The 24,595-nt window shown below is 40.4% G+C and overlaps 1 non-coding gene across 1 annotated transcript; it reads right to left on the reverse strand.

The window, feature by feature from the left end:
- Positions 1-1,009: 1,009 nt before the first annotated feature.
- TRNAG-ACC (transfer RNA glycine (anticodon ACC)) lies at positions 1,010-1,082 on the reverse strand. The gene has a single exon. It is a non-coding gene; the product is annotated as a tRNA-Gly (tRNA).
- Positions 1,083-24,595: the final 23,513 nt, after the last annotated feature.

Here is a 24,595-nt window from a genome sequence, read left to right on the forward strand (position 1 = left end):
GGTTTACTGTTAGTGAATTTCAGTTTCAATATTTTTTCTTGAATTCTTCTTTTCAAAAGAAATGTCTGGGTCCCAAAACAAATGTAGAACCAAACATCACTTATAAGTAGAATCACAAAAACAGCCTGTTTTTGATCAGTTTAAAATCTCTCATACCACTTCCTTGATCTGGCCATTTCAAAATCATTCAGCCTTCAAATGCCATCTCAGCCTTCTCTCTAATGCTTTCATAATAATAGTAATAGTAATTACAAAACAGTAACAACTATTTCTTAAGTGATTACTCTGTGTTAAGCAGTACACGGAGTCTTGGTATATGTCACTTTACTTTCTAAGTAACCCTACCACATTTTTAACCTCATTATAAAGGTGAGGAAACTTTGTTCCTAAAAGTTAAGTGACTTGTTCAAGGTGACTTAGCTAGTGTCAAGTTGAACCATATGAAATTACTGATATTCAATGGATTTTTAGCCACAGAAAAAGCATTTTTACATGATTCAGTATAAAAAGAGGGCAAAGATGGAATTCAAATTCAGATCTAATTTCTAATTTAATTTGATTCCCCCTGAAGAGCATAGCCTCTCTATTATATTAATTACTCCTTCCTCTAGGCGACTACGACTCTCATGCCATATTCTTTTTATTTTTATTATTTATTTGGCTGTACCGAGTCTTGGGCTTCCCAGGTGGCACTAGTGGTAAAACAAAAACAAAAACAAAAACAAAATCCCACCTGCCAATGCAGGTAGATCATCAGAGACATGGGGTCATAAGAGATCTCTGAGTGGGGAAGATCCCTTGGAGGAGGGCATGGAAATCCACTCCAGTATTTTTGCCTGGAGAATCACATGGACAGAGGAGCCTGGTGGACTGTAGTCCACAGAGTCTCAAAGAGTTGAACATAGCTGAAGCGACTTAGCACGCATGCATGCACACTGGGTCTTAGATACAGCATGTGAGATCTTTGGTTGTGGCACTCAAATTCTTAGCTGAGCCCTATGGGATCTAGTTCCCTGACCAGGGATTGAACCTGGGCCCCCTGCATTGGTAGAACAGAGCCTTAGCCACCGGACCACCAGGGAAGTCCTGTCATACCATCTGTCTTGATTCACTTTATTCACTTGACCTTCACTTACAATGATGTACATTCACCTGTCTTCTGCAGTAGATTGTAAACCCTTGAGGGCTGTGCCTTAGGTTTCCATCCCCAGTGCTTAGCCCAAGTCTTCAATATTTTTTACTTAAATAAAAAACTGAAGTAATCAATCATTGGTCCATATTTGTGCGCAGTTGATGTGCTCCTGAGCTTTTCCTTTTATCTCATTTTCTCTTAATAGGTATTTTTAAACAATATGGTCCCTAACTTCCCTGGTGGCACAGTGAATAAGAATCCACCGGCCAATGTAGGGGACACAGGTTGGATCGCTGGTCCGGGAAGACTCCCATGTTGTGGAGCAACTAAGCCCGTGTGCCGCAACTCCTGAAGCCCACACGCCTAGAGACTGTGCTCCACAACAAGAGAAGCCACTGTAAGGAGTAGCCCACCCACCACGGTGACGACTTGCCCTGGCTCACAGCAACTACAGAAAGCCCACACAAAGCAAGAAGGCCCCAACAGAGCCCCCCAAAAATAAATAAAATATGGTCCCTAATCTTTTGACATTCTCGTCAAGAAGTGGTGTCGGTGCCTCCCTTCCGTGAATCCAGGTGGGCCTACAACTGCTTCAACCAACAGAGAGAAGTGATGTTACAGGAGTCCCAAGGCCGAGCTATAACAGCCCAGGCAGCATCTGCCTAACTGTCTTGGAACATTCGCTCTCTGAATGCTTCCAATTGGATGCTGTACCTCAGAACCCAGTGGCCACACTGTGAGGAACCCAGTCCACCATAGGTTCTCTGGTCAACAGTCCCAGCTGAGATAAGCCTTTGAGTTATCCCAGCCCAGGTGCCAGGCAGGTGAGTGAAGAAGTCCCTGGATGATTCCAGCCCCCAGCTCTTTGGGACACCTCCAGTCATTTGCTGAGGTCCCAGAGGAAGCAGAGACAAGACATCCCTCTCTGTCCTGCCTGGATTCCTGACCCCCACACACTGTGAACATAATGAAATTATTATTGCTCCACCCCACTACATTTGGGGTGGTTTGTTGGGCAGCAGTAAGTAACTAGAGCACTGCCTTCATCCGGGCTGTCTGCTCTGAATAGCTGTAGCCTGGTCAGTACTGACCCCTCTAGCGTTTGGGCTACTATAGGGCGCTCCTTTCTCCTAGTAATAAAGGTCTGTGGGGGGCAGCTGCTGCCATATCAAGAATTAAAAGTGTGCTCCACATCTGCATATTTATATATATAATCATCTAGGTATGTTGTTGTTCAGTCGTGTCCAACTCTGCAACCCCATGGGCTGCAGCACTCCAGGCCTCCCTGTCCCTCACCATCTAGATATAGATATTTTTTTAATTATTAAAGCCTGGTCTCACCTATCCTAAAACAAAATAAAGTATCAATCAGAACTCAAGATATCAGCACTGCTCGGTGCTGTGTTGTTTACAATAGTCAAGATCTGGAAACAACTTAAGTGCCCATTAATGGATGAATGGAAAGAAGATGTGATTATATATATAGTGGAATGCTACACAGTCATAGAATAAAAAGATGAAATCTTGCCATTGGCGACAACATGGATAGACCTTGAGAGTATTGCATGCATGCATGCTAAGTCGCTTCAGCCATGTCCTGACTGCAACCCTATGGACTCTAGCCCACCGGGCTCCTCCGTCCATGGATTCTTGAGGTAAGAATACCAGAGTGGATTGCCATGCCCTCCTCCAGAGGATCTTCCCTACCCAGGGCTCCTGCGGCTCCTGCCGTGCAGGTGAAATCTTTACTGCTGAACCACAAGGGAACCCCTTGAGAGTATTATGTTCAGTGAAATAAGTCAGATGGAGAAAGACAAATACCATATGATTTCACTCAAATATAGAAAACAAACAAAATAAGCGAACAAACCAAGCCAAGCAAAAACACTTAGATACAGAGATTTGTGTAGTGGTTACCAGAGGGGACAGAGCAGGAGAAGGATGAAATAGGTATAAGGGATCAACTGTATGGTGATGAATGGAAACTAAATTTTTGATGATAAACACACTACAGTGTATACAGAAGTAGAAACATAATGTTGTATACATGAAACTTATGTAATGTTATAAAGCAATGTTACCACAATTTAAAAAAAAAATTTTTTTAACTGGAAAACAAAAGGCTTCTGGACAGGTTTTGAGCACTTGGCTATCACCCTTCTGTCCTGGCCCAGTCCTGAACCCAACCTGGTTAGCTGAGAGCAGTGACCTCCCCATTAATCATTGCCCCTCCCCTTTCTTGGGGCTGGACCTTACCTCTCCCATCCCTCACACTGATTCTGACAGGTGACCTAACCTACAGCAGCCCAGCCACTCACTGAAGCTAAGCCCTGCTGCCTCCTGAAAGCCGTGATGCCCACTGTTGTACAGGACTATTCAAGGACGGATTCTGGTCCAGGCCACCAGCCAAGCTTTGCCTACATGGATGTGGTAATTTGGATTCTGGCCCCTTCTTAGAAGGGGATAGCTCTTTCTTCACCCCCAGCCATTTTACTCAATTCGCCCCTTTTCCTTACCAGGATTTCTTAGGGAACAGCAGGGCTAGACCCACCCTGTTAATTGCAATTAGTATCTCTATGATCTTCACCTACAGACATGGAGGCAGAGTGAGCAATGTGAGGCAGTGATCACTAGGGGGCAGTTAGCTCTCCAGGCAAGTCCGGAGGAGGCATGTAGAACTCCTGGGGCAGCTGTGCTGGAGTTTCTGGCATCCAATCCCACACATCAGGTTAAGAAGCAAGCAGGGACAGCCACTGGCTTTGCTAGGTTACTCCTGTGTTGTGGAGGGCCTTTCTTCTGGTTGTTATGTAAAGCATCCAAGCCTACTTTCCTGGTTCTCCCAGGGGACTGTATAAACTGCCTACTCTCTTTTCTTTTTTCAAATTGCAAGGTAGTTGACTGAGCATGCAGTCACTCTCTCTGACTTACATTAGTTTCAGGTATGGGTGCGAACCTGCTAAGCTGCTTCAGTCATGTCCGACTCTTTGTGACCCTATGGACTGATGCCCACCAGGTTTCTCTGTCCGTGGCATCCTCCAGGCAAGAATACTGAAGTGGGATGCCATGCCCTCCTCCAGGAGATCTTCCATCAGGGATCGAACCCAACGCTCCTGCGTCTCCTGCATTGCAGGCAAATTCTTTCACCACTGAGCCACCGGGGAAGCCTCAGTTTCAGGAATATGGCGTAGTAATTTGATTTTTTTATAGAATATGCTTCATACACAGTTATTATAAAATACTGACTATATTCCCTGTGTTGAAGGTTACATCCTTGTAACTTTTTTGTGTGTGCAATAGAGTTTATTCAAGTATAAAAGGGATAGAGAAAGCTTCTGACATTAGACATCAGAAGGGGGCAGAAAGAGTACCCTGTAACTTTTTTTTTAACCTAGTAATTTACACCTTTTAACCATCTTCTTCTATCTTGCAACTTAACCCTACATTGTTCCCCTCTGGTAGCCACTAGTTTCTTCTCTGTATCTGTGAGTCTGTTTCTGTTTTGTTATATTTGCTCATTTGTTTTATTTTTTTAGATCCCACTCACAAGTGAAAACACATGATATTTGTCTTTGACTTATTTCCAAGTTGTCACAAATGGCAAAATTTTGTTGTTTTTTATGGTGGGGTAATATTTACATCTTTATCCATTCATTTGTTGATGGACACAGGCTGTGATTAATATTCAGAAATCTATTGCATTCCTATATACTAATAATGAACTATCAGAGAAATTGAGAAAATAATCCTATTTACAATAGAATCAAAAGAATAAAATACCTAGGAATAAATTTAACCAAGGAGGTGAAAGCCCTGTACTCTGAAAACCATAAGACATTGATGAAGGAAGCTGAAGATGATACAAATAAATGGAAAGATGTCCCACATTCATGAACTGGAAGAATTAGTATTGTTAAATAAGTCATATTACCCAAAGCAATCTTCAGATTTAATACTGCTATTGCTGTTTAGTCATTAAGTCATGTCTGACTCTGCGACCGCAAGGACTGCAGCCTGCTAGGCTCCTCTGTCCATGGGATTTCCCAGGCAAGAATCCTGGAGTGGGTTGCCATTTCTTTCTCCGGGGGATCATCCCGACTGAGGGATCAAACTTGACTCTCCTGCATTGCAAGCAGATTCTTTACCACTGAGCCACAAGGGAAGCCTAGATACTTACTTTCAATAAAATCTTTTTGCTTAAATTAGCCAGAATGGATTATTTTGCCTGGAATTAAGATCATTGAATTTACTATCTTCCAACATCTTGTGATCTTGGAATCATTCAGAAAATCCTAGAGCCATAGATTTTATTTAATTTTGTTTCGTAGATCCTGACGGAGAGTACTATTAGCATTGAAGATCTACCATGAGCCCTATAGTGGTAGGAGAAAATTAGCAAATACCGTGCAGTAATGTTAAAAATAACAAGTAATCAATCAGCTATGACATATTCATATTTACTTTCAGTAAAAGCTTTAATGTTAATATTGATAATGTTAAGCAATAAAAGTCTCATTATTGGTAAAAAAAAAAAAATTGGTAAAAAAAATGCTTTAACTATTAAAAACAAATTTATGGTTTACTTTAAAACTTTTATCTTTATTTTCCTTTTGACATTTCTGTTGTGGGGGAGATGTTTTATAAGGGATATATTTTACAGTAATATGCATATGTAATTTTTGTTTTGGGGGGTATGTAATTTTTGTTCTGTGGGGTTTTGTTTTGTTTTGGTTTTGGCCACACCATGCAGCTTGCAGAGATCTTAGTTCCCCTACCAGGGTTGCACCCTTGACAGTGAAAGCACAGACCCCTAACCCCTGGACCTCCAGGGAATCTCCAATTTTTGAATACTTATTTTGGAAATAGGTGGCAAAATATTTTTACTGATTAGTATGTATGATAAAAAAAAAAAGTTTGCAAACCACCACTGTCAATTTAATGTATTGATTCTTTTTCCTTTTGTTTTTTGTTTTTGATCATTTTTTTCATTTTTTAAAATGAAGTATAGCTGATTTGCAATGTTTTGTTAGTTTCAACTGTACACCAAAGTGATTCAGATTCTTTTTCACTATAGGTTTTCACCTATATGAGATATTGAATACATTGAATATAGTTCCCTGTGCTATACAGTAGGACCCTGGTGTTTATTTTATATATAGTAGTGTATATGTGTTAATCACAAACTCTTAATTTATCCCTCCCCCTATGTCAACATATTTATTCTTAAAGAGACCTTTAAAAATTTGATATTTTAGGTGTTAAATTTTAATTTTAAATTAAATTTTAGATATCAAAAATATGTAATCTAGTAGTCTGTGAAATGTTCTGATGGCAGAAATCTTTCATTGAAGAAAGCCCCAATACCTAAAACAAAGAATATTCTTGGTAGGGTTCCCCATCTGCTCCCTTCCTGAAAAGCACTATTTGCAGACCATTGATAATGCTAAACCTTTCTCTTTTTATAGATTAGGAAACTGAGGCCCAGAAAGGAAATATCTTGACCAAGATGATTTTTCTATTTGATGACTGAACTGGAGCTCAATCCACATTTCCTGAATCTCTGTTTGGCCAAAAGCCTTCCCACCACATTACATGACTTCATTGAAATGCTAGATTCGAGGAAGTTTCATGAGGCTTTCTAATTTGCGTTTCTTCTCTGGTTCTGAGATGTTGAAAAATGTTTGCCAGGGTCCTGGGAGTATTTGAGAAGCTGGAGAGACCCACCCACCCCACCACCCTCACTTGTACTTCCTCTAAAGGATTATCATGTAAAAACATTTTTAATATGTTCACCATGCATTTTGTTTCTGCTTCTTTTTTCCCGTTGGCTTTAGTCAAAAGAATCTGGTTTGAGCGCTCAGCCAAACACTTTGAAAAGATCCAATCACAGTCACTCTGTCATCAGATAGACGCACAGCATCACCCGAACCTCTGGGTTTCTTGTTCACACATGTGGATTCTAACCAGCAAAGGAAGAAGCTGTAGCAACTACAAGCAAATACCTCTGAACTTTACTGAGATTGATAACAATGGTAATAAAAATAGTCTTTTCCATGATGAACACTACCAGTAACTCAACTGTTAAAAAGGGATCATTTTTAGAGTAACCAATGCATTAGCTCTTGTCAATGAGATTTCTTTTGGCAGTAATATATTCTGGGGATTAAGTTAAACCAAATGTTTGTAACAACGGCAATGTAGTCATGTTAACAGTTAGGATTATCATCTTGGTGGATATTTACTGTAGTTACATTCAAATTTACCCTTTATTTTACCCCTCTGGACACTGTTTGATCATTTTCATCTCCTTTTGATAAATTCCATTTTAGATTAAAACCAACAGAAAGCATCCTTTAACATTTTAAAAGCCTTGCCGTTTATTTTCTTTTAAAATGTTTATACTTTTTTTCCCCCCTTTGAGCTGCTGCTCACCCTGCTGCCTTCACAGTGATGAGGGTAAGCTGTGCAAGCCCTGCTTGAGAAAGTTCTTTAAGTTCCTTGGCCACATTTGACACTACTTGGTGCTCTTAACTTTCAAACCCAGCCATAGCTGAACACCACATGCATCTTTCCTCATTTCCCTTTCATGTCACATCTGCTTCCTGCCACTTGGTCGCTTCATGGCAGTACAGGTAAGAGGCCCCATGTTTGCCTCTGTAAACTAGGCAACTTAGCTCTCTGGTTGCTGTGCTTAGAGGGAGCTGGTATAGAAAGCCCCATCCGTAGATGACTTTACCTGCAGCTAGCCTTCTGTTGCCTCCTGTGGCCCTGGCCAACTCCTGGGTGCAAAATTCAACAAGACGAGGAACTTTCTCAAAAGCACTTTGCCGCTTACAGGACTATTTCTGAAATTGTTCTGTCATAATATTTTTGTTGACTGGTATTTTAAAAATTCTTTGTAGCTCATTAGGCCATAAGTGACACCTTGTCACGTTTTTAATCCATAAAACGGGTGGAGGAGTGTAACAGGGAATTTACCCTTTCAGTGGCTTTGCCGTTGTGTTGTTTTGCTGCTTTCGATCAAATACACACAAGGGTGACGTTTAGTTCTCCACACTGAAAGAGAAGAGGGAAGCCCATGAGCCCCCTCAGACTGCCTGTGACCCAGGTGCTTTGAGTGACCCTCCCAGAGCTGTGCTGTGCTGGTGGGCGTGACGGTCACTGTCTCAGGCCACCTCACCACAATGAGCTCAGAGAACCCCAGGACGAATGCTTGCAACAATGGCGATGTCCGCATGTTAACAGTTAGGATTATTGTCCCAGTGAATACTCACTGTGAAGTGAAGTTGCGGAGTCGTGTCTGACACTGCGACCCATGGACTAATGTAGCCTACCAAGCTCCTCCGTCCATGGGATTCTCCAGGCAAGAATACTGGAGTCGGTTGCCATTTCCTTCTCTAGGGGATCTTCCCGACCCAGGGATCGAACCCACGTCTCCCGCATTGTAGGCAGACACTTTAACCTCTGAGCCACCAGGGAAGCCCGAACACTCACTGTAGTGACATGCAAATTTACCCTTCTGGACACTGTTTGACCAGAGGAGTAGGAAAACTTTGTTCTTTCCCGGGTGGTTCCCAGGCCACCATGCAACCATGAGTTGTTCAGTGCCCTCCTTCCACTAACCACTCAGTCCCCAAGTGTGAATTGATGGTCCATCTTCCTGTGACTCAGTAGTTTTTAACCAGAACTGCACCTAAATCACCTACAAAGCTCTTGGGGAATTCCCGGGTAGTCCAGTGGTTTGGACTCTGCACTTTCACTGCAAGGGATCAGGGTCCAATCCCTGGTTGGGGATCTAAGATGTCACATGCGGAGTGGTGCTGCCAAGAAAATTTTTTTTAAAAATAGAATTTTCCTTTTGAACGATTTTTCATTAGCGTCTCTCCCCACTTTCTCAATACTCTAGTGAAAACACTAGTATCAAATTCAGCTTTACTTTCCAAACCTCTCTGCGATATCTAAAAGGAACTTCAAACTTAATATGTTTACAATTTTTTTTCTAACGCCACAAAATAATCTGTTTCTTCTGCAGTCTTCCAGTATCATTCATTGCAACATCATTCACTCAGTTCAAGCCTTGATTGTTCTCTTCCTCTCATGTACTATGCATAATTCATCAATATTTTATTGGCTGTTCTTCCAAATACCCCTGAATCCATTCACGTCTCTCCATTTCCTATTATTCCAGCCCATTCACCAACAATCTTCACTGGTTCACTGGGACTCAGCCAACATCCTCCTGACAGCCCTCCATCTACACTCTTAAACCTCACTACATCCAAGTTCTACACAACAACATATTTGTTTAAAAAAAAAAAAAAAAAAACAAACAGATGAGATCAGGTCATGTCCAATAGCTTCCCACTTAGAATAAATTCTCTTTCCTAAGGCCTGTCTGATCTGATCCTTGCCTAACTCATCAAACCTCATCTCAGATCACTCCTCGCACCACCTCCACCTTTGCTCCGGCACCAGGGGCTCCTGTACATTCCCTCACCATTCTGTGCTGTAGAAAAATCTCAAAGTCTTCATTTCTTCTGGGTCTCCTCAAATGTCTACCTCCTAGAACATCTGTTGTTCAGTTCCTTCTTAGCTCAGCTCAAAAGTCACTTCCTCTCTCTGACCATTCAATGTGAAGCAGCCACCACCCAACCCATCACTTCTTTTTACAGTATGCAGTTTTCTTTCCTTCGAGACACTTGCAACAAATGAAATGATTTTAGTTGACATCTCAAGACAGGTAGAGCTGCTTTTAAAGGTAATCTCCAAGGATTAGTTCAGTAAGGAAAAGCCTTTGGGAGAGATAAATTCTGAGAAAGTCTAAAAACAATACCTTTGAGGATAGTGCCTAGATTTCACACGTATTACTGGTTTCCTTTCTGTGGTTTTTTTTTTTTTTTTTTTTTTTGGTGGGGGGGAGGTTATAATTTTATTTATTTATTTTTGGCTGTACTGAGTCTTTGTTGCTGCATGGACTTTTTTCTAGTTACAGCGAACAGGGACTACTCTCTAGTTATGGTGTATAGGCTTCTCATCATGGTGGCTTCTCTCGTTGCAAGATTACAGGCTCTAGGGCATGTGGGTTTCAGCAGTTGCAGTTCCCAGGCTCTAGAGCACAGGCTCAATAGTTGTGGCTCACAGGCTTAGCTCCTTCACAGCATGCGGGATCTTCCCAAATCAGAGATGGAACCTGTGTCTCCTACATTGGCAGGCAGATTCTCTACCACTGAGCCACCAGGGAAGCCCCCTTCCCTTTTTTGATATTTATATATTTATTTGGCTGCACCAGGTCTTAGTTGTAGCATGCAGGATCTTCAATCTTTGTTGCAGCATGGGAACTATTTTAGTTGCAGCATGTGGGATCTAGTTCCCTGACCAGGGATCGAACCCAGGCCCCTTGCTTTGGGAGCCAGGATCTTAGCCACTGGATCACCAGGGAAGTCCCTGACTGGCTTTCTTGAATGTCCTTTGGAGGAGTTTGGAATTTTCTGAATATAATCACTAATTTAGCTCTAGCTCTACTGAGCTCTTTGACTAAGTCATATGGCCCAAAAAAGCTGGATCCCGTATTCTACGTTCCTCTGTCTCAACCAAAAGCCACCAATGCAGGGGACTTTTTGCTTCTTTTTTGCAAATTTTTATCCTATCATCACCTATGACTTGGAGCAACTTTAGTGATAACCTAAGTATTCTGGTCCTTACTTCTCACAGTGGAGAAGTCCTTCTATGGTTAATTTAAAAAGTGACTACTTTTCCACTAAACTTCTTTTTGAGAAAAGGGCATAAGTTTGGCCTCCTTCTGAGTGATAACTTCATCTGTGCTTTCATAAACTAATTGGGAGATGCCCATTTTGAATTCTTTGATACTCTTGATGAATGAGAACTATACATGTATAATTCTCCTTTATTGTTGATGGGAGTTAAACAACACAAGTCTTATGGAATTAAGTTTTCTTCCTCTGCTATAATAATAGCTAGGTTAGGGTTTTATTTTTTCTTTCTGACTTCAGAAATTCTGAAATCAGTGTCCAGCCAACAGTAATTACTGCTCATTACAATAATCATCACCATCAGCCTGATCTGTCCCCTGGAGAAGAAGTCAGGGCCTAAGGAAATGCATTTTTATTTAGGAGGATGATGAATTTTACCTGAGGCCCAGTGTGGCCTCTCAAGGAGACAAATCTGATGACTGACACTGGCAGTTGTTAATATATTGAATTCCTAAGTCAGAATTATTGTTTTAAGTATTTTCTGAGTGAAACCATATTCAAAAGAATCTGAAATTTCAATCTCATGTTGAAAAGTCTTTACAGGTCCCATATATGAAATGGAAATATGAAAAATGTGGAAAAAATGTTAGAAGTTTATTAAGAAAGGAGGGTAATTTCAGCAGTCACCCATATTAAAGAGAAGTGGAAATCAACCTCTGCTTCTCAGTTTGAGGGTTCCCTTTAAAATAACATGCAATAGAATGGCTGGGGAGGAGGGTAAACGCCAGAGTGAGAGCAGATACTGTAAGTGGTTTACAGAGTAAGACCATAAAATCTCAGGATTGAAACAAATCTGAGGCTTCAATCCCATTTTTAAGCACTAGAGTGAAACTTTTCTTTGTACCAAGCATTAGGTATATTCAGGGTTCAGAAGTAAGGGCCTGGGTTTTATCTTTAAAGAGATCATGGTTCCCTAGTGGGACTATCAGTCAAGACGCAGTTCTATCAGGATGGCATTTAGTTACCCCCAAGTGAAAAATCCACTTACAGTGGCTAAATTAAAGAGGGTTGTATTCTGGACTTCCAGTGGAGGTCTGGTGGCCTGGACTTCCTGGTGGTCCAGTAGTTAAGAATCTGCCTTGCAAAGCAGAGAACGCTAGTTTGATCCCTGGTCCAGGAAGATTCCCACATTGCCTTGGGGCAACTAAGCCCATGTGCCACAACTACTGAGCCTGCATGCTGCAACTGCTGAAGCCCATGCACAAAGGGCCCAAGCTCCACAACATGAGAAGCCACTGCAATGGGAAGCCTGCACACTGCAACTAGAGAGCAACCTCTGCTTGCCACAACTAGAGACAGCCAGCACAGCAACGAAGACTCGGGGCAACCAAAAATTTTAAAAAATAAATAAATAAAATCATTTTTTGAAAGAATAGAGGATTGTGTTCCTCCACAGTTAGATCCAGAGATGGGCAGTTCAGAGTTATCCAGGCTCATCCAGGCTCTAGCTCCAAATACGCCCACCTTCACTAACCTAGGGCTTGTCACTCAAGGCTGCCAGGTAGCAGCTTTATCTCCAGCCTCATGCCTCCTTTCAAGACAAAGGAAGGAGAATGAAGAGGAGAGAGAAAGCTGCCTATAGTAGGAAAATAAAGCTTCTCCTGGAAATCTCAGGTAGACATTCACTTATGTCTCCTGGTCAGAATTGTGCAGCAAGGTCACCCCTACCTGCAAAGTGGTCTCAAAAGGCAAGTATTTAACCTAGGTATATTGCCTCTCCAAACAAAACAAGGATTCTGTTGTAAGAAAAGAGAGAATAGGGGTTGGTTGGTGATAAGTAGTGTCTGCCATAGACTAACAAGTATATTGACAATTATACTACTGTGTGGTTTGTACATAATAAACTTTTGCAGAACACAAGACTATCTATCCTCACATTAGGGGAAATGTTGAGCAGAGCTTCTCTGAGAAAGTAATATTTGCACTGAATTTCAAAGGGAAAAGGAAATTGTCAGAGTAGACAAAAGCAAGGATTGTTTCAAGAGAGGGACTAAGAGGGTTAAGTGGGCATGGAAAAGTGGTCATTTATCAGAACATTTTCAGTTGTCACTGACAGAATGACAGCTTAAACCAAAAGTGCAGAAGTAAGGTTTCAGGTATGGCTGGCTCCAATAGCCCAGATGATGTCACCAGGACTCAATGTCTTCTCTTTTTCCTTCTCTTTGATTCTGCAACAATCAGTAAGCATCTCCAGGCTTATGTCCCATCCTATCAGCAGCCCCGGAAGTTCCAATAAAGTTATGACTATACATCTCATTGGAAGAACTTGGGATATGTGTCCATAACTCTGACCAATCACTGTGGACAGGAAAACAGGACATGCTGATTGGGCAAGGCTGGGTTCCATGTTCAATTCAGGAGCCCACTGCAATTGAGAAGTGGGAAAGAAGATTCTTTAAGGGAAAAGTGGGAATAAATAAAGCAGACCGAAGTAGTGAATGTTGCTAACAGAGAGCAAATTACATTAGTGATATTTAGAAGGTGTAAAGCATAAGGCATGAGAGAACAATTGACTGATTTTGGTGAGGGCTGGGAAAGACTCTGAAATAACACTATAATTCACGCCTGAGTGTCTTGTATGATGTTGGTACTAAGCAACCTGGTGACCATACATGTAAGACCTGGGTGGAGATGAGGTGGGGGAAGCGGGGCTGAGAAGGTTAGAGGCAATAATAATAATAAAGAACAATTATATTTCCTGGCAAGTCAAGGAAAAGAGACATCAAGGAGCAGGAAATATAGGTCTAAAATTTAGAACAGATCACTGAACTGAAGATACTGATTTCTTTCAATCTTCAGGCCCATTAAAAAATATATTTACTTAAAATGCCAAGGACTCTGGTTTTGAAATTTTCCAGACCACATCCCACCTCAGTTGCCGCTTTCAATTCTACAGGGTTCCCTTGGTATTTCCCTCTACAAATAACATAAAAATAAAATGACAATTCTCTACTACAAAACAAATAACCCTCCTACCTACAACAGTTGTATTATCCACTATACTATTGCCACTTACACCAATTCTATCAGTGCTAGAATAGGAATTTAGGTTAACCTAGACCAAGAGCCTTCAAAGCCCTAAGCAAGTATAATATACTTAATTCCTGATAAGGATTGCAAGACCATATCTCACATCAATTGAATGCAAATCAACCACTTTAATTAAGCTGAATCCTCACTAGATTGGTGGGCTCCACCCCCATGAAATTTTAGTTAACAGCTAAATACCCTAGTCAACTGGCTTCAGTCTACTTCTCCCGCCGCAAGAAAAAAGGCGAGAGAAGCCCCGGCAGAATTGAAGCTGCTTCTTTGAATTTGCAATTCAACATGTAATTTCACCACAGGGCTTGGCAAAAAGAGGAATAAAACCTCTGTCTTTAGATTTACAGTCTAATGCTTCACTCAGCCATTTTACCTATGTTCATCAACTGCTGATTATTTTCAACTAATCATAAAGACATTGGCACCCTGTATTTATTATTTGGTGCCTGGGCAGGCATAGTAGGAACAGCCCTAAGCCTACTGATTCATGCTGAACTGGGTCAACCTGGAACCCTGCTCAGAGATGACCAAATGTTTAACGTAATTGTAACTGCACATGCATTCGTAATAATTTTCTTCATAGTAATGCCAATTATAATTGGAGGATTTGGCAATTGACTAGTTCCCCTAATAATTGGTGCCCCTGATATAGCATTCCCTCGGATAAATAATATAAGTTTCTGGCTCCTCCCTCCTTCTTTCTTACTACTTCTAGCATCATCTACAGTTGAAGCCGGAGCAGGAACAGGCTGAACTGTACATCCCCCTCTAGCTGGTAATCTAGCCCACGCAGGGGCTTCAGTGGACCTAACTATTTTTTCTCTACACCTGGCAGGTGTCTCCTCAATTCTAGGGGCCATTAATTTCATTACAACAATTATTAATATAAAACCCCCTGCAATGTCACAATACCATTTCCTTGGTATTCCTCTTTCTCTGATATAACTAATATCTTCAAAACACTGAACCAAAGGGTTAAATTAGCCACAGTTTGAGTAAAGATTGGAATCTGCAGCTACAATGAAAAAATAATATTTAAATATTTGAACCTACAAGAAGCCAATAAGCTGTCTATAAGTCAGGTTTAATTAATGTGTAGCATTTTTATACTCCAAAACTGTATGAATAAATCTTCAAAGCCAAATTAGTATTTTAAAATATGAGTTGGCCAATACGAGTCAGCATACAAGCAGAAATATTTCCATTCTGAATCAACATAAAGATTTACAAACTCTAAACAGCATTTCTCGTACACAAATTTGGTCTTTCAGCTGCAACCATTGTAACAGAGATTTAGTGACCTGGTTTCAAAAGTACACAAAAGGTTTTTTTAAAATATCTTTTAAATCTACATTAGTTGTATTAGTCCCTTAAACTGGAAGTAATTTTATTTTGAATATATCTCTGGAGGTATATGTAGTTGTCAGCAGCTCAATAAAACACTCTTACATATTGATAGAAATATTACTCAAAATGGATAAGAAATCTAATTTTTATGTATGTTAACAACAGATTATTCTGAAAGTAGACCTGATAAACATTGTCTGTAATAGACATTGTGAGATGTCTAGCCAACAATCATTCTTCCCTTTTCTCTTTTCTTGTAGAACTTGGGTTGCTTACAGGTCTTCCAGATAGTTAGTCACTTAGTCATGTCCAACTGTTTGTGACCCCATGGACTGTAACCCACCAGGCTGCTCTGTCCGTGGGATTCTCCAAGCAAGAATACTAGAGTGGGTTGCCATTCCCTTCTCCAGAGGATCTTCCTGACCCAGGGATCAAACCTGGGTCTCCTGCATTGCAGGCAGATTCTTTACCATCTGAGCCACCAGGAAGCCCTTCCGAGGTGGCACTAGTGGTAAAGAATCTGTCTACTGATGTAGAAGACACAAGTTTGGGGAAATTCCTTGGGTAGAGGAGCCTTATGGGGTGGGGCTGGGTGGGGGAGAGAGAGAGATAAAGAAGTTCCTCACTATTAAAAAGAGGCACCCTTAAGAGAAAGACCATTTATTATCTCAATAACCACCTAGGTAACAGGAGAGACACTGTTGAGCCACTAAGTCATTCTTGAAGCCTCCATACTGGCAGACTTTTAAGTAAGATAACATTATCTCTCTATTTTTTTTTTTGTCTTAATAATTGGCAGTTGGGTTTTCTGTTACTTCTTGCCAAAGGGGCCTGTTATATAATTTTATTTTTTTACACTATTAAAATATTGAGAGATTAAGAAAATAATAGCAGAAAGTTACATGATTTTTAAAAAGCAAAATACATTTCCCTTCTAGGAATTTGCCTTCAGAAACACTCATGTCCAATGCAGAGAGATATATTAAGGTTCAGATTTGTTCACTGAAGCATTGTTTGTACTAGCAAAAGAGTGGAAACGTAAATGTTCTTAAATAAGAAAGTGGCTAGGGAATTCCCTGGAGGTCCAGTGGTTAGGACTCGGTATTTTCACTGCTGTGGCCCAGGTTCAACGCTTGGTCAGGGAACTAAGATTCCATGGTGTGGCAAAAAAAAAGTGACCAATTTTTTTTTTTTAATGAAATAATGTCATTTACAGCAACATGGATAAACCTAGAGATTATTGTACTAAGTAAGTCAGACACAGAAAGACAAATATCATAGGATATCACTTATACATGGTATCTAAAAAAAAGATACAGGAGGAGCCAAGATGGCGGAGGAGTAGGACAGGCAGACCACTTTCTCTCCTACAAATTCATCAAAAGAATAACTGAACGCAGAGCAAACTTCACAAAACAACTTCTGATCGATAGCTGAGGTCATCAGGCACCCAGAAAAGCAGCCCATTGTCTTCGGAAGGAGGTAGGACAAAATATAAAAGATTAAAAGTGAGACAAAAGAGCTAAGGACGGAGATCCATCCCGGGAAGGGAATCTTAGGCGGCATTGCTTGGAGTAGGGTCCGGGCCTGAGTGCCCTGAGGACAATGGGAGAGAGCTTCTGTGAGTTGCCAACTTGAACTGTGGGAGACCAAAGGAGAGAGAGTAAATTAACCAGCCCGAACACACCGCCGGCCGTTCGCAGAACAAAGAGATCGAGAAAATTCAGAGAAGAGATCACAGGCTGCGGACCGGCCCAGCCCCGCCGGAGGCAGGAGGCAGGGGGGAGGGGAAGGTCGCGGCGAGACACAGGGCGCAGGCACCCGACCGGCGCGGGCGGGGACTGGGGCTGGGGACGCGGAGGGCAGAGGGCGCAGGCACCGGACTGGCGCCAGCGGAAACTAAGACTGGGTCCGTGGAAGGGAGTGGGGCACCACACCTGGGGAGAGTGCGCCCACCAAGCCCCTGGCTGCCTGGACCGCTCTGACTGGGAAGGCACAGAGAGCAGGCGCAGCTTTTCGTTCCGGGCTTTTGTGGAACACCCGAGGGCTGGAACCTCGCGCAGCGCGGGGCGCGCTCCATATAGAACAGCCGGGAGCCTGAGCAGCGCAGACGGAGAAAGCAGCGTCAGCCCCTCCCGGCAGCGCCAGCGCGTCCCCGCGGCGCAAGCCCCTCCCCGCAGAGCGACGGAACTAGCTACCTGAATAAGAGTCCACCTCCACCCGCCTGTGTCAGGGCGGAAATGAGGCTCTGAAGAGACCAGCAAACAGAAGCCAAATAAACAAAGGGAACCGCTTCAGAAGGGACTGGTGCAACAGATTAAAATCCCCGTAGAAAACACGGACGACACCGGAAGGGCCCTATAAGCGAGAAGTGTAAGCTGGAACGAGGAGCTATATGAAACTGAGCCGAACCCACACTGACCACAACAGCTCCAGAGAAACTCCTAGATATAATTTTACTTTTTTCTCTTTTTTTTTTTCTTTTTTATTATTTTTTCTTTTTTCTCTTTTATTTTCCTTTAAAATCCCCTATTACTCCCCCATTACTCCTTAACTTTCATTTCCATAGATTTTTACGATTTTTTTAATTAGGGAAAAAAAAAAATTTTTTTTTCTTTCTTTTTTTTTTTTTTTTTCTTTTCTTTTTCTTTTTCTCTTTTTTTTTCTTTCCTCTTTCTCTTCTATTTTCTATTCTTCTTTTTCTCTTATTTCTTGTAAGGTCCTCTAGTACTCCTCTACTACTCCTTAATTTTCATTTTCAATACACTATAACCTTACAAAAAAAAAGAAGAGAAGCCCTATTTTTAAACCGAAGATTATTCTCTCCCAATCTTGACTCTCTGTTTTCTACCTCAGGACACCTCTATTTCCTCCTTTCCCCTTCTCTTCCCAGTCCAATTCTGTCAATCTTTGTAGGTGACTGGGCTACGGAGAACACTCTGGGAACAGACAGCTGCGTAGATCTGTCTCTCTCCTCTTGAGTCCCCCTTTTTCTTCTCCTGCTCATCTCTATCTCCCTCCTCCCTCTCCTCTTCTTCATGTAACTCTGTGAACCTCTCTGGGTGTCCCTAACGGGGGAGAATCTTTTTGCCATTAACCTAGAAGTTTTCTTATCAGGGCTGTATAGTTGGAGAAGTCCTGAGACTACAGGAAGAATAAAACTGAAATCCAGAGGCAGGAGACTTAAGCCCAAAACCTGAGAACACCAGAAAACTCCTGACTACATGAAACTTTAAGTAATAAGTGACCGTCCAAAAGCCTCCATACCTACACTGAAACCAACCACCACCCAAGAGCCAATAAGTTTTAGAGCAAGACATACCATGCAAATTCTCCAGCAACGCAGGAACATAGCCATGAACGTCAACATACAGGCTGCCCAAGGACACACCTAACACATAGACCCATCTCAAAACTCATTACTGGGCACTCCATTGCTCTCCAAAGAGAAGAAATCAAATTCCACGCACCAGAACACTGACGCAAGCTTCCCTAACCAGGAAACCTTGACAAGCCAATCGTCTAACCCCACGCATGGGGTAAATCCTCCACAATAAAAAGGAACCACAGACCTCCAAAATACAGAAAGCCCACTCCAGACACAGCAATCTAAACAAGATGAAGAGGCAAAGAAATACCCAACAGGTAAAGGAACATGAAAAATGCCCACCAAGTCAAACGAAAGAGGAGGAGATAGGGAATCTACCTGAAAAAGAATTTAGAATAATGATAATAAAAATGATCCAAAATCTTGAAAGCAAAATGGAGTTACAGATAAATAGCCTGGAGACAAAGATTGAAAAGATACAAGAAATGTTTAATAAAGACCTAGAAGAAATAAAAAAGAGTCAATTAAAAATGAATAATGCAATGAATGAGATCAAAAACACTTTGGAGGGAACCAAGAGTAGACTAACGGAAGCAGAAGATAGGATAAGTGAGATAGAAGATAAAATGGTGGAAATAAATGAAGCAGAGAGGAAAAAAGAAAAAAGGATCAAAAGAAATGAGGACAACCTCAGGGACCTCTGGGACAATGTGAAACGCCCCAACATTCGAATCATAGGAATTCCAGAAGAAGAAGACAAAAAGAAAGGCCATGAGAAAATACTCGAGGAGATAATAGCTGAAAACTTCCCTAAAATGGGGAAGGAAATAGCCACCCAAGTCCAAGAAGCCCAGAGAGTCCCAAACAGGATAAACCCAAGGTGAAACACCCCAAGACACATATTAATCAAATTAACAAAGATCAAACACAAAGAACAAATATTAAAAGCAACAAGGGAGAAACAACAAATAACACACAAAGGGATCCCCATAAGGATAACAGCTGATCTCTCAATAGAAACCCTCCAGGCCAGAAGGGAATGGCAGGACGTACTGAAAGTAATGAAAGAGAACAACCTACAACCTAGATTACTGTACCCAGCAAGGATCTCATTCAGATATGAAGGAGAATTCAAAAGCTTTACAGATAAGCAAAAGCTGAGAGAATTCAGCACCACCAAACCAGCTCTTCAACAAATGCTAAAGGATCTTCTCTAGACAGGAAATGCAGAAAGGTTGTATAAACGTGAACCCAAAACAACAAAGTAAATGGCAACGGGACCACACCTATCAATAATTACCCTAAATGTAAATGGGTTGAATGCCCCAACCAAAAGACAAAGATTGGCTGAATGGATACAAAAACAAGACCCCTATATATGCTGTCTACAAGAGACCCACCTCAAAGCAAGAGACACATACAGACTAAAAGTGAAGGGCTGGAAAAAAATATTTCATGCAAACGGAGACCAAAAGAAAGCAGGAGTCGCAATACTCATATCAGATAAAATAGACTTTCAAATAAAGGGTGTGAAAAGAGACAAAGAAGGACACTATATAATGATCAAAGGATCAATCCAAGAAGAAGATATAACAATTATAAATATATATGCACCCAACATAGGAGCACCGCAATATGTGCGGCAAACACTAACGAGTATGAAAGAGGAAATGAATAGTAACACAATAATAGTGGGAGACTTTAATACCCCACTCACAACTATGGATAGATCAACTAAACAGAAAATTAACAAGGAAACACAAACCTTAAATGACACAATGGACCAGCTAGACCTAATTGATATCTATAGGACATTTCACCCCAAAACAATCAACTTCACCTTTTTCTCAAGTGCACACGGAACCTTCTCCAGAATAGATCACATCCTGGGCCATAAATCTGGTCTTGGAAAATTCAAAAAAATTGAAATCATTCCAGTCATCTTTTCTGACCACAGTGCAGTAAGATTAGATCTCGATTACAGGAAAAAAAATTGTTAAAAATTCAAACATATGGAGGCTAAATAACACACTTCTGAATAACCAACAAATCATAGAAGAAATCGAAAAAGAAATCAAAATATGCATAGAAACGAATGAAAATGAAAACACAACAACCCAAAACCTATGGGACACTGTAAAAGCAGTGCTAAGGGGAAGGTTCATAGCATTACAGGCTTACCTCAAGAAACAAGGAAAAAACCAAATAAATAACCTAACTCTACACCTAAAGCAACTAGAGAAGGAAGAAATGAAGAACCCCAGGGTTAGCAGAAGGAAAGAAATCTTAAAAATCAGGGCAGAAATAAATGCAAAAGAAACTAAAGAGACCATAGCAAAAATCAACAAAGCTAAAAGCTGGTTTTTTGAAAAAATAAACAAAATTGACAAGCCATTAGCAAGACTCATTAAGAAACAAAGAGAGAAGAACCAAATTAACAAAATTAGAAATGAAAATGGAGAGATCACAACAGACAACACTGAAATACAAAGGATCATAAGAGACTACTACCAGCAGCTCTATGCCAATAAAATGGACAACTTGGAAGAAATGGACAAATTCTTAGAAAAGTATAACTTTTCAAAACTGAACCAGGAAGAAATAGAAGATCTTAACAGACCCATCACAAGCAAGGAAATCGAAACTGTAATCAAAAATCTTCCAGCAAACAAAAGCCCAGGACCAGATGGCTTCACAGCTGAATTCTACCAAAAATTTAGAGAAGAGCTAACACCTATCTTACTTAAACTCTTCCAGAAAATTGCAGAGGAAGGTAAGCTTCCAAACTTATTCTATGAGGCCACCATCACCCTAATTCCAAAACCAGACAAAGATGTCACAAAAAAAGAAAACTACAGGCCAATATCACTGATGAACATAGATGCAAAAATCCTTAACAAAATTCTAGCAAACAGAATCCAACAACATATTAAAAAAATCATACACCATGACCAAGTGGGCTTTATCCCAGGAATGCAAGGATTCTTTAATATCCGCAAATCAATCAATGTAATACACCACATTAACAAATTGAAAGATAAAAACCATATGATTCTCTCAATAGATGCAGAGAAAGCCTTTGACAAAATTCAACACTCATTTATGATTAAAACTCTCCAAAAAGCAGGAATAGAAGGAACATACCTCAACATAATAAAAGCTATATATAACAAACCCACAGCAAGCATCACCCTCAATGGTGAAAAATTGAAAGCATTTCCCCTGAAATCAGGAACAAGACAAGGGTGCCCACTCTCACCACTACTATTCAACATAGTTTTGGAAGTTTTGGCCATAGCAATCAGAGCAGAAAAAGAAGTAAAAGGAATCCAGATAGGAAAAGAAGAAGTGAAACTCTCACTGTTTGCAGATGACATGATCCTCTACATAGAAAACCCTAAAGACTCAACCAGAAAATTACTAGAGCTAATCAATGAATATAGTAAAGTTGCAGGATATAAAATTAACACACAGAAATCCCTTGCATTCCTATATACTAACAATGAAAAAACAGAAAGAGAAATTAAAGAAACAATACCATTCACCATTGCAACAAAAAGAATAAAATACTTAGGAGTATATCTACCTAAAGAAACAAAAGACCTATACATAGAAAACTATAAAACACTGATGAAAGAAATCAAAGAGGACACAAACAGATGGAGAAACATACCGTGTTCATGGATTGGAAGAATCAATATTGTCAAAATGGCTATTCTACCCAAAGCAATCTATAGATTCAATGCAATCCCTATCAAGTTACCAACGGTATTTTTCACAGAACTAGACCAAAGAATTTCACAATTTGTATGGAAATACAAAAAACCTCGAATAGCCAAAGTAATCTTGAGAAAGAAGAGTGGAACTGGAGGAATCAACCTGCCTGACTTCAGACTATACTACAAAGCCACAGTCATCAAGACAGTATGGTACTGGCACAAAGACAGAAATATAGATCAACGGAACAGAATAGAAAGCCCAGAGATAAATCCACGGACCTATGGACACCTTATCTTTGACAAAGGAGGCAAGGATATACAATGGAAAAAGACAACCTCTTTAACAAGTGGTGCTGGGAAAACTGGTCAACCACTTGTAAAAGAATGAAACTAGAACACTTTCTAACACCATACACAAAAATAAACTCAAAATGGATTAAAGATCTAAATGTAAGACCAGAAACTATAAAACTCCTAGAGGAGAACATAGGCAAAACACTCTCCGACATAATTCACAGCAAGATCCTCTATGACCCACCTCCCAGAATATTGGAAATAAAAGCAAAACTAAACAAATGGGACCTAATGAAACTTAAAAGCTTTTGCACTACAAAGGAAACTATAAGTAAGGTGAAAAGACAGCCCTCAGATTGGGAGAAAATAATAGCAAATGAAGAAACAGACAAAGGATTAATCTCAAAAATATACAAGCAACTCCTGCAGCTCAATTCCAGAAAAATAAATGACCCAATCAAAAAATGGGCCAAAGAACTAAACAGACATTTCTCCAAAGGAGACATACAGATGGCTAACAAACACATGAAAAGATGCTCAACCTCACTCATTATTAGAGAAATGCAAATCAAAACCACAATGAGGTACCATTACACGCCAGTCAGGATGGCTGCTATCCAAAAGTCTACAAGCAATAAATGCTGGAGAAGGTGTGGAGAAAAGGGAACCCTCTTACACTGTTGGTGGGAATGCAAACTGGTACAGCCGCTATGGAAAACAGTGTGGAGATTTCTTAAAAAACTGGAAATAGAACTGCCATATGACCCAGCAATCCCACTTCTGGGCATACACACTGAGGAAACCAGATCTGAAAGAGACACGTGCACCCCAATGTTCATCGCAGCACTGTTTATAATAGCCAGGACATGGAAGCAACCTAGATGCCCATCAGCAGATGAATGGATAAGGAAGCTGTGGTACATATACACCATGGAATATTACTCAGCCGTTAAAAAGAATTCATTTGAACCAGTCCTAATGAGATGGATGAAGCTGGAGCCCCTTATACAGAGTGAAGTAAGCCAGAAAGATAAAGAACATTACAGCATACTAACACATATATATGGAATTTAGAAAGATGGTAACGATAACCCCATATGCAAAACAGAAAAAGAGGCACAGAAATACAGAACAGACTTTTGAACTCTGTGGGAGAATGTGAGGGTGGGATATTTCAAAAGAACAGCATGTATACTATCTATGGTGAAACAGATCACCAGCCCAGGTGGGATGCATGAGACAAGTGCTCAGACCTGGTGCACTGGGAAGACCCAGAGGAATTGGGTGGAGAGGGAGGTGGGAGGGGGGATCGGGATGGGGAATACGTGTAAATCTATGGCTGATTCATATCAATGTATGACCAAAAAATAATAATAATAATAAAAATAATAATAATTTAAAAAAATGATACAAATGAACTTATCTACAAAACAGAAATAGACTCACAAAAATAGGAAAAAAATTACATATCTTAATTACTTTTCTGTATACCTGAAACTGACACAATATTATAAATCAATGATACTTCAATCATATATATATATATATATATATATATAAGATTTGTAGTCTTTGGCTTTACAGATTCAAAAATTTGATCTCCACAGTGCACCAGGGTTTTCAGACTCAAGAAGACTACTGCATGACAACCAAACACACAGGGTCTAATACATAAATCATAATGCAAATTTATTTATTTAAATAAGAAATATGACCACGACACATAAAAGAATGCTCATTTTGGCATGCCCTATATGTTCCCTGTTAGCAATTAATATTTAAATCATATTACAACCAGAAGGTTGCTTGGTGAACAGTGAGGAATTTGAACTAAGAGAGTTATTTGTATGATTCAAATATTTGATGGCCCCGGATTTTGATAATCTAACTCTGTCCTTTTCAATTTCTATTTTTTTATTAGTGGACGGATACATTTTCAGGAAAAAGTCTTACAGGAAGCACATAT

The sequence above is a fragment of the Dama dama genome, chromosome 19, assembly GCF_033118175.1.
Source record: "Dama dama isolate Ldn47 chromosome 19, ASM3311817v1, whole genome shotgun sequence".
NCBI lineage: Eukaryota > Metazoa > Chordata > Mammalia > Artiodactyla > Cervidae > Dama > Dama dama.